The sequence below is a fragment of the Protopterus annectens genome, chromosome 1.part0 (genome assembly GCF_019279795.1).
Source record: "Protopterus annectens isolate FY-2018-M chromosome 1.part0, PAN1.0, whole genome shotgun sequence".
NCBI lineage: Eukaryota > Metazoa > Chordata > Ceratodontiformes > Protopteridae > Protopterus > Protopterus annectens.
The window spans coordinates 1,663,475,508-1,663,487,548 of record NC_056725.1 but is presented as its reverse complement, the minus strand read 5'-3'; the positions used below and the strand labels follow the sequence as shown (position 1 = coordinate 1,663,487,548).

General features: G+C 41.0%; 1 protein-coding gene across 1 annotated transcript in view; it reads right to left on the bottom strand.

Moving 5' to 3' along the window:
* TOMM22 (translocase of outer mitochondrial membrane 22) overlaps nt 1–12,041 on the bottom strand; it is a 578,823-nt gene that overhangs the window by 545,709 nt on the left and 21,073 nt on the right. The window lies entirely within an intron of this gene.

Below are 12,041 nucleotides of genomic sequence, written 5' to 3'. Positions count from 1 at the left end.
CACGACAGGAGTCGGGGTTCCCCGAGCCGAAGCACCGAGGGGGGGACTAGGAACCAAAAGAAGTCCCGAGGCCTCTCCCTTGGGCCCGACTGAAGAATCCTGAGTCCTGAATCCCATGGACGGCGTCAATGGGGTTGGAGCTGACGTCGGCACCGATAAGCCCGTAGGGGCCATCGGAACTGGCCTGGAAACATCACACGGAGCCGAGCACTCCGGCTCCAAAGGCTGAGATGCGCTTGGAGGAGGAAGAATCAAAGTAGGTTGCAGGATGGGCTCCGGAGCCGACTGGGATGGAGCCGAGAACAATTTAGCCAAAACCGGTGACTGAAGGAGTCTCTGCACCACCCTATCGACATCCACATCCGATAGTGTCTTGGAGGATTTGGAGGACAGGGAGGGAGATCAGGATATCCTCTCAGGTGATACTTGCCTAATACTAGGCGATCGGCTCCGAATAGGTTCCAATATAATTGGAGCAGACGCCGGTTCCATCATCACCGACACTTCCTGCGGCCCCGAGGACAGTGGAGCCGATGATGTCGAAGCCAATTTAATTACTTTCTCCGGTGGCTCCGAGGAGACTGAAGGAGCCGGAGATATCTTTTTGGATTTAGTGGATCTAGGTTTTGAGCTGGAAGCAGATTCCAGACCCTCTTCGAATGAGGGTTTCAAAAGTCCCTTCAGAATTAACTTATTCTTTCTTTCCTGAAGTACCCTAGGACTAAATGCATGGCAGAAGCTGCAAGACTCCTGCAGATAGACTGCTCCCAGACAATAAACACATACCGAATTGTCCATCGGTAATGGACATTTTATAGCCACACTTTGAGCATTTCTTAAAGCCCGAGGGCTTGTGCTCCTTTGAATCTTTAGATATCTTAAAAAAATTTTCAACAATCACCAAGACAAAGGATCACAGGTACTGAACCGACTGGAGAAAAAACAAACAGTCACAAACTACACCACACTGAGCACGGGAAAAAGAACTACCACTAACCAACTTTAACAAAACAATCCTCTGATACACACACACCAAGGGGGACTAAGACTAAAACCTCTAATTTAAATGGTTTTAGACCAGCAGTTAGTACACACACGAAGTGGACTAAGACTAAAACCTCTAATTTAAACGGTTTTAGAAGTTAGAAAACAGGGAAACAAGGGGACAGACTAGGTCCTCTAACTGAAACGGGCCTAGCCCATTGGAACAGCTAGTGGGATACCACAAAAACAGTCACACACACACCGAACAAAATCTTTCACAAATAACACCAAACTAGGAATAGCTATTAAAATAGCTTTTGTTTGTAATAAATTCTCTCAAGAAGAAGAAAAAAGGTACTTAGCCACAGCCAAGAGCGAGACCACGTCCAAGCTACACGAGCGGCAAACGAAACCTGGGGATATAGAGCAATGCAGCATGGGATACTGTCTTAGCCCAGCCAACAGAAAGACTTCGAGCTAGAAATGTTTGGCCGAGGTGGAGCCACGGGTAAGAATGTAGGCGAGATTGGGCTACATAACATCTTTTAGAGAGGTAAACCGTAAGTTGCATACACCTCTAACTCCTCTAGTGCACACTGCAGTGTTTAGGATAAACCATTTTTTCAACTTTCCTTAAAGCATCTATTGCAAGACCACCAGTTACTGGACAGACCACATTCTGTCTCTCCAGTAGTCATCTTGGGATTAGGGCTTCTGTTTTCTCCTGGTGAGAGAAGTGCAGTTACATTATTTCCTGGAGACTGCTGATCACCAGAAAGCTTAATAACTGCATTACAGGTGACAGCTTGGAATCTGTGCTTATATTCTGATCCTGGTGAGAGTAGGAGCAGAGTGCATTGATTCCCGACTCTTTCTGGTTGGAGAGTGAGTGTCTGTGCTTAACGTACCTGATTGGTCTGGTTGCTATTCGAGGCATCTACCAGAAAAAGGCTATAAGCCTTTAGACCCCTGCATAATCTGGGACAAGACTGTGGATCACCAAACAGGCCGTGACCTGCTTCTCTTCTTGGGATTGGTGCTAACATTTTGCTTCTGGTGAGAGCAGAAGCAAAGGAGTATTGTATCCCATCAGAGTGAAGCTGTGCTGACACCATCATCAGTAGTAGCCAGGCAGTAGCCATTCATGCAACTCCCCTCTTTTCATCATTTTGACAAGACAATTCTTTATTTTTCAGTAAATACTGCTTCCTAACTTCAGAATATCTGCCTAAATACTTCATCCTTTAATTTTCGGGATCTACGTATTAGTTTCCCCTCAAGTGTTTGGCAGTGCTCTGTACAGACTCAGACACATTGACTGACATCTTTCCTGTAAAAGGAATATATAAGGAAATGGCTCCAGTACTTAGTAATAATGACCATCCCTCCTGACATGTCTAACAGTCAGTTCCCTGTGCTTTCTCCTATTAACCTGGTGAACATGGGCATTCTGAGACAGTGTAGCAACCGCCTCATGTACACAGACAACCCTCTCCTCTTACCTCCCAACACTCAGACTTGTGAGAGATGCACTGATATAGCCCAAATTGGAAGCCATGCACTATCAAGCCAAGACCGAAATAGTTGGTCAAGAAGAGAAGGTCAACAACTGCACCACCACATGCAACACATAGCTCTCCAGAACACCCACCTTGACAGCTGTACCATAAAAACACAAACCACACACCCACCTTCACGGAGGCTCTCAACAGAAATCTACCCAAACAGCAGAGACCTCCAAGGCAGAAATGCACTTGCCTTGTGATGTGTGCTGTGTTGTAGTGGTCAAGTAGCTCACCTACACAGTGTGCCCCTCAACCTAAGCCCCTAAGGCAAAACAGCTTGCCCAATAAACTAATCATACGTGACTCGATAGTGAGGCACACACTGATGTCCCACTGACTAAGTTGAATAAGGAGAAGGTAACAGTCAGCTGTCTATCAAGTGCCAGAATCTAACACAACACACGCATTCAGGTTACTCCATAACAAGTACAAGTATGTCACTGTCCATGTGAGTGTGAATGACCAGAGACGCATCTCCCTGGACTACATGAAAAGGGACAAGGAGGAGCTCTTGGATTATGTGGCCCACGCAGGTATGACCCTAGCCCTGAACAGCATCCTACCGTTGTCCCCAGAATGATACCGCAGTACAAGCAGAAAATGACTGACTTCAACAACTGGGCTAAGTTTCTGGTGTCATTCTAAGGGATCCAGTATCTGTCTGCCTGGGATGATATCACTTGACAGACATCGATGCTTTGCCAGAGATGGTCTGCATCCATCACCCCTGGGTTTCCAGATACTTGTTAAGGCTCTTGCCACCCCTACAGTGCTTTTTTTAGGCGATGTTCCAAAGACCAAATTACCACCGTAACAGCTATAAATAAATCCATTCTGAGGGTCATGTTGCTCAAGACTAGAAGTCTAAATCTCAAGATGCACTTGCTCGAAGCAATCATCAAAATGGAAAACACTGACATTTGTGCTGTAATGGAGACCTGGTTTAAAGCAGCAGAAAGCATCCCTGCTCTACCAGGCTACAACTCATTCCACAACTTTCGGCCCCAGAACATGGACCAAAGCTCAAAAGGCAGTGGGGTCTCCATATTCATAAAGGATATGCACACCTCCAGACTAGTAGCCCAGCATAACGGATCTGAGATACTTCAGGTACAACCAACGCTGGGTAAGATGGCGATTCAGGTCATAGCCTGCTATAGGTCCCCAACCATGTCCTAAGACTCTCACTCCACGTTCCTAAACACCCTGGAAACTATTAGGGTCCAACCCAACACTCTCATACTATGTGACTTCAACTACTCCTCCATCAACTGGGAAAACTACTCATGCACCAATACACTGACCCAACAATTCCTGGAATTCATAAATTCCAATGCCCTGGACCAGCTCATTCTTACCCCCACTAGATGAAGCAACATTATTGACCTGGTTATTACTAACATGGGCAACCGCTGCTCTACACCAATAGTCAATGCCTCCCTGGTTAGATCCAACCACAAACTAATCACCATGGAAATCCATATCTCACCCGCACCCCCTGCAAAGGTAACCACTATGAAAAAACTTCTCCAAAGCTGACTTGGGGCTCCTAAAAACAGAGATGGCTAACTTCATGGCACCCATGTCAATGGAAAACAGATGCATAACTGCCAAATCATACACCAATGCACTGTATGAACACGTACATAAATGCATGGAACTAGCCATACCCAATAGAACCAATACGTTCTCCTCCAAAAAAAAAAAGAAGCCAATCTGGTGGCCCCCTGCCATTAATAAACTCTACAATAAAAGGAAGAAACTGTTGCAGAAAAAGGTGAAGTCCCAAGACTGGAAAAACTCACTTATTAGCCTCAACAAAAAATTGAGAGCCCTCATTAAAAGACCTCTAAAGCCAGCTATGAAGGCAGAATTGTGGCAGACACTAAAAACAACCAGAAAGCATTCTACAGTTATATCAAGAATCTCCACGGCAATACCCAGGTTTCCTCCGAGTTACTGCACAATGGTACCTCCTATACTCAGCCAACAGATATTGCCAACATACTAGCAGACAGATTCAGTGCTAACTTTACCCCTCTCTCCCTCCCAAAGGACCACTCACAATACTGGAGGAATGTCAGGTACCCAGCATTACTGCAGCACAGGTTAAAGCTGCATTGTATAGAACACCAAAGCAGGAGCCAGTATGCAGCAAAAAGATTTATTGTCTTCTGGTACCTCGGCTATACAAAGCCTTCATAGGAATAATGAAAGACAAAATGTTGCATCTTTTTATACATCTGCTAATTTGAATAATTATACAATTAAGTTAATACAAAGGCAATTTAGTCAAAACTGAAAATATTTCTCATTCAGAAAATACAGAATAAGCTGCTAAAGTTATAAATACAATAAGTTGAACAACTTTATTAAATAATTTTATAATTTATAACGTAATATTCATTTCTAAATTCAGACCCTTGGGCATAAGAGTACCAAAATTCAGAATAAATCTGCTTTCTAAATTTAATAGCTTTTGTGAATAGTTTCCAGAACCTATAACACTTGGTTTGGCAAGAACACTAAAAAACAATGAGTCAACACTACCATTATGAACTCTATTGAAATGTTCCGAAATGGGACTATCTATCCTGAGGTTCCTAACATCACCAATGTGCTCCATAATGCGTATTTTTACCTGTCGTTTCGTTTGACCAATATAATATAATATTTAGGTGGAACACATCCACAACCCACTATATAAACAACTCCACAGGCTTTACAATCAAATCTATCTGTGGCATTAAATTTAATGCCATTAATAACACTACCTGAAAGATTTTTAACCCTAGGGCAAATTTTACACCTACCACAAACAAACATACCATTACCTTCATTCAAGTGTTTCACATTACATTTTAAACTCAAAAGTTCTTTTAAATTAGAAAATCTACCATAAGAGAAACAGACACTTTTAGAAAAAAGGTGTCCTATTTCATCATTATCACAAACAATAGGCCACAAAAAAATCAACAATACTCTTAAGTCTATTAGAAAAAGGAGAATATTTAGTCACAAAAAATATTTTCTCATTATTTATATTCTCAGATTTATTAAATACATAAGAACCTTGTGCCAAATTGTCCTTCAAGCTCTTATTACCAAGAACCTTATGTTCACTATTAATAACACCACGTTTTGAATAACCCCTACTTAAAAGTCTATTCCTTACATCATTAAATTCTGCTCTCAAAAAACATTTTTCAGACGTATGTTCAAATATACGTTTGAATTCACCAAAAGGGAGAGCCTCAATTAAATGTGTTGGATGTACACTAGAAGCATGTAAAAAAATTATTTGTTGCGGTCTCCTTTCTATAAGGTCTAAACTGAATATTATTGTAAATATCCACATATAACAAAATATCAAGAAATTGCATTGTATGTAAATCAACTTTATATGTAAACTTCAAACCAAATTTATTCAAATGAAGCTTATCAATAAATTCACTGAATTCAGAAATGTCACCCCTACAAATGAATATCAAATCATCAATGTACCTACGGTATAAAACCACAGATTTACGAAAGAACTCTAATGTATAAAGAAAACTGGTCTCAAAAAAGGACATAAATAAAATTGCATATGTGGGGGCAAAACTAGCCCCCATTGCTGTACCTTCTTTTTGCAAAAAAATGTTTTTCTCACATAAAAAATTATGTGTAAGTGCAAATTCAAGCAGCAGAATAATGAAGGAGGTACGAGGGCCTTCCCCCAAAATATTACTAACAGCCTCAAGACCAAATTTAGTTGAAATACTTGTGTATAGGGCCTTGACATCTACAGTAGCCCAATAGAATTCCTTATCCCAATGCATATTTTTAACTAAGGCACAAAACTCATTAGTATTCCTAATGTGAGAGATAACATTCTTCAGTTCTTTTTTCAACAAACTATCCAGTAGAATTCCCACATTCTCAAGAAAACAACCACAGCTAGAAACTATAGGGCGACCAGGAGGGTCACTAAAATTATGATGTATTTTAGGTAAGGCATAAAAGGTTGCATCTCTAGGATTAGCCACATATAATTTTTTCACATCTTTGTGTGTAAGAAAACCCAATCTTTCACCCCGTTCTAACAGCTCCAAAAGTGCTCCATTAAATTCCAAAATAGGGTTATAAAAAAGTTTAGTGTAAACACTTTCATCATATAACAAAATCAAAAACCATTTTAGGTAATGTTGTTTGTTCATAATCACCCAATTGCCCCCTTTGTCAGCTTGACAAAAAACATATTTATCAGAAACTTTTTGCATAGCTCTAACAGCTAGCCATTCAGATTTTGTTAAATTAAATTCAATAAATTGTTTCCTAAAATGAGCATATTCAGTTTCAACCTTCTTAATCAAAACATTTTCAAAATTATTCAAAATAACTGACTTCTTAGGTGGATAAAAAGTGCTATATGTGGGTAAACACGGAACTTCAAGCTTGCCATATCCAGTGAAAAAAACGATTCGACTCAAGATCTAGGTCACAAAACATAGTTTCAGATACATTAACATCCACAGCATTATCTAACTCATAGTCATAAATGGAAAGGGCCAAAAATACAGCTTTCATGGGACCCGACAATATCCCTGGATGCATTCTACATGAACTACAAAGTGAACTGGAATCATATCTGTGTACCCTGTTCAATCACAGCCTCACCTCAGGCTTTGTCCCTACCAAATGGTACACTGCTACAGTCATCCCTCTCCATAAAGGGAGGAGCGACTACAGACCCTGGGAATTATTGTTCCATTAGCCTGACAAATCTGATATGTAAGGCTATGGAGCACATCATCATGGACCTAATTAACAAGGATATAAGGAATCTCCAAACTCTAGATTCCATGCAATTTGGTTTCGTGAGATCATGCTTGCTCAACCTGGTTGACTTCTTCGAGTCAGTTACCAGAGCTGTGGATAAGGGAAAGGCAGTTCATACAGCCTACCTCGATCTGGCCAAGGCCTTAGATACCATTCCCCACTCAGGAGTTATTGATAAACTCACCAAACTAGGCATCAACCCCTATATCACTAGGTGGGTTGCAAACTGGCTCACAGATAGAACCCACAGTGTGAAAGTAGCAGTCTCCAAGTCAGACTGCCAACCAGTCACGAGTGGAGTCTCACAGGGATCGGTCCTGGGTCCTCTCCTGTTTGGCATTCACTTCTCAGAAGTCCAGTCCAACACGGAGGGACTCTGGCTGACTAAGTAGCAGATGACTGCAAGCTGGGAATCATAAACTCCAAGTGATGTAGACATCCTACAGAAAAACCTCACTGAGACCAATGACTGGTGTTGAAACCATGGCCTTAAGCTTAATGCCAAAAAATGTGTCGTCATCCCCTTTGTAAAAACTCAGCTCCCACTAATTACCACATCGATAGGAGCCCACTGAACACTGAAGGAGTTATAAGAGATCTGAGGACACAGGCTGACAGCAACCTCTCCTTAGACCACCACATTGCCACTGTGGTCAGTAACTCCTATGTGGCACCAAAGGGTTTTGCATCCAGGGAAAAGAAAAAAAAAAAAAAAAGAGGTAATCATCTCTCTCTACTCTTCCCTCATTACACCAATCATTGCGTATAATGCCCCATTTGGCATGTACCTCACTAGACACATGCAACAGCTGGAAAGGCCAGAAAAGTACCTCATGGAAAGGATCCTAGGCTTTAAACACATGTCCTACATGGACAGACTCAAAAATCTCCAGCTGTTCTCGGTCTCATATCGTCTACTAAGAGGTGATCTCTGCTTGACTTACAAAGCTATGTCTGACTCAGCTCTGTCAGAAATCCAAATCCCTCCGCACCACACACTCCAGAGACCTCAACCTCATTACCACAATCAACAGAACATGCTGGAAGGACAGGTTCATAACCCAGAAACTGCCCATGCTCTGGAATAGACCTCCCATACAGGTCAAGCAGAGCACCTCACTGACCCTATTCAAGAGAAATCTTAATGAGTGGATGGAAAATAGAAAGTTCACCCCTGGGATCAGTCCAGTGGCTCTACTTGATAGAGAAACTGGGAACTAACGTCGGGCGGCACAATGCCAGGGCACATCTATGGCCTAGGATTGTAAAGGCTCCAGGATCATTAGCCTAGTACACACCTGTGAACCAATGGATTACCTGCATAGTGAATGATGTGTGTTGAAAGTCTAACACAGCTAACATCACAACAGGAAAGAGCAATGGATCCCTGAATTAAGGAGAAACCAGTACAGCGGGAAAGATCTGATCATCTGCCATATGAAGATACTTTGGAGCGTTCCATAGAAAACCAGTACAAAAGTTCAGTTGGAGCTGCACAGCAAGGGAAGGAACAGGAAACTGTGGCCATTCTGACACAATCAATGTTGTGGAGTGACATGCCTTTCAGTTCCCACATAAAAGAGCAACAAATGACACAAGATGAAAATAAAGAGAATGTGGCACAGGAAGATGCCCTAAAACTTTCTATAGAATGCCAGCAGGAAATGGAGATCAAAGAATGTGTCCTCAGTTTAGAAGAAATGATCTAAGAGGAAGATTTGCTGGATTTAATAATGAATGGCAGACATGTTAAGATCAGTGAAAGAAACAAGACTACAAAAAGTCAATAAAAAACCCAAGTTAGAATTTTGATAAAACAAATGAATATAGCAATTAGGACTGTTCACAGAGATTAAAGCATATTCATATATTAATCTGCCTCTAAATTAATATCCGATAAAGTCATATCACAAAAACACAAGGCAGTAAAGGAAAGGAAGGGGAGAAATCAAATGCCATCATGGAAGTATCAAATAGAGAAAACTATAAAGCAATCCAGTGTCACAGTTAGAAGAGTATAAAACATGGAAAAGATCAACAAAAATACGAAAAGATAGAAGTGATAAAAACAATGCGTAGTATCAGAATAGATCAAGATCTATGAATCATGCACTATTGCAAATAATAAAGTCAAAATATTAGCACATGCAGAAAAACTTGGAAGATACGCAGATACATATAAAGGAAAAGTACAAGTTAAGCAATTTATAAATTACCCAAAAATGTTTGAGAGAGAATTGGGAAACAAGGCAAAAGGAATCAAAACACCACCAAACCAAAAAAAAAAAAAAAAAAAAAAAAAAAGAAGAAATAGATGCATTTTGGAGAAATATCTATGAAGATCCTGTGGAACATAAAAGATAACTGGACAGAAGTAGTAAAATAAAAATAAGAAGTTTTTATTTTACATTTGTTGATGGGAATTGTCCGACTGAGCTGAAGAGCCCTTTTTCAGTGGAGGCTCTGGGAGAAAAACTCCAACATGTTATACAATTTTCATTATAAATAAGCATTAAACCGCAATGTTACAGGATTATTACAAGGCATTAAGTAGCAATACAATGTTATACAGTGCCAATAATCAGGAGTATAGCAAAACTATTTCAAGATGTATAAAAAGAAATACATCATTACGATGAATACAGTTTTTGGGGTAAGTGGTTACAAAAACCCAGTTTTATCATAACGTAGTTGCATGAAGGCAAGACAATCACAATAGAAAGTTTCTTTGAGATGATTTGCTTAACAGATTTTAGAAGACAGTAGAAAGAGTAGTCAAAGTAAGATTACAGAGAACTAGTGAGAAGAGTTAAGGGCAGAATGTAGATTAAAGGTATGATAGTAGGACATGTTTAAGGAGGGAGAGTGCAGTGGCAGGACCAGTGACTTTTAAAGTGCTCTTTGGTGGTTGTCTTAAATTGTTTAGGATGTGTAAGGGTCCTGATTTCTAGTGGGAGCCTATTCCAGGCAATAGTGGGGTGATAGCTGTACATGTTGTGTCCAAATTTAGACTTGGGTTTGTAGATTTGTAGTAGGTCTTGGTCAGAGCTTCGGAGAGGTCTGGAGGGAGAATAATGGGAGATAAGAGGGGATAGTGCTGGGCAGTAGTAAGGCTGGTATAGGATAGAATATATGATCTGGAGCTGAGAGAGAAGAAGCTGGAGGGGTAATTCAAGCCAGTTTAGGTGCATGTAGTTTACATGTTCAAGATATGAAATGGGATGAAGTAACAGCCACAGGGAGACCGAAACAAAGTTAAGAAAAGCTCCTAACTGGAAAACCCCAAGCCCAGATACAGTACCTAACATCTGGCTAAAAGTATTAACATCTTTGCATGAAGATTGAGCCATAAGTAAGAAAGTACAGTTGTGTAAAATATTACCATAATGGTAGATATCCTTGCCTTCACTGCTGCAGTATTCCTTACTAATGGGATTCCCTGCCGTGAAGCCCTCCGTTTGGCCAGTTTACAAAAGATTTTTGTTGCTTAACTGTTTACTCCTTGCGTAAGGTGATGTTCAGGCGTACCATCCTCAGAATATAATGCCCCAGTAGGAACAGCAGTCCAAGGAAAACCAAGGAGAATCTGCACAGTCAGGAAGGGAAAAAGACCAGGAGGATGGAGGGAGGGAGTGAATACTGCAGCGGTGGAGGCAAGGACATCTACCGTTAAGGTAAGATTTTACACAACTGTACTATGTCCTTACATTCACCGATGCAGTATTCCTTACTAATGAAAGAGTGCAAAAGCTCAAGAAGAACCCTGGGAGGAGGAAGCAGCAGAGCCCTCCAAGAAGCCATGAAGAATGGCAGCAGCAAAACCAACTCTAGCTCTGGAGATACCATCTAACTGGTAATGTTTGGTAAAGGTATACACAGAAGTCTGGGTAGTAGCTTCAAGAATAGAATTAGGTTCTAAGCCTTTGAAAAAAGCACCAGAAGAAGCCACAGCTCTAGTGGAATGAGCCTTTACAGAGAAAGGAAGGCTCAAGCCGTGAAAAGTGTAACAAAAGGAAACAGTCTGAAATCCAAGTGGAAATAGTTTGCTTGGAAACGGCAAAACCTAAAGACCTAGGATGAAAGGAAACAAATAACTGGTCAGACTTCCTAATAAGTTTAGTTTTATCCAAATAAAATCTGAGCTGTCTATACACCTCTAAGGTATGTAGCACCCTGTTGCTCTAAGATTGCGGAGAGGGAAAAGGGTAGGCAAATTAATAGACTGATTAAGTGACACCTCATTAACCACCTCGGACATAAAAGGATTAGTATGCAAGAACACCCTGTCCTCATGAAATATCAAAAAAGGTGGACAAGCCATAAGGGTTTGCAACTCGGACACCTGTCTGGCAGAAGTAAGAGCTAACAAAAGAACAGTCTTCTACAGGCTCAAAAAGAGCCAGAGTCAAAAATTTCCAGAACAAAATTAAGATCCCAGGGAGGAAGAACAGGCTTCCTGGGAGGTCTGATATTAAGGATGCCTTTACGATACTGCTTAGCCTTAAATCTAGAAGCTAATGGGGGAGTTAAAGCAGAAAGAGCTGATAAGTGGGCCTTAACAGAAGAAGAATATGCCAGAGGGAACAAGAGAGGAAAAAAGGGACTGAATGGACAACATCCAAAAGGAAGGCACCTTCAGAAAGGTGTTCAGATGGGAGAGGTCTAGAATAG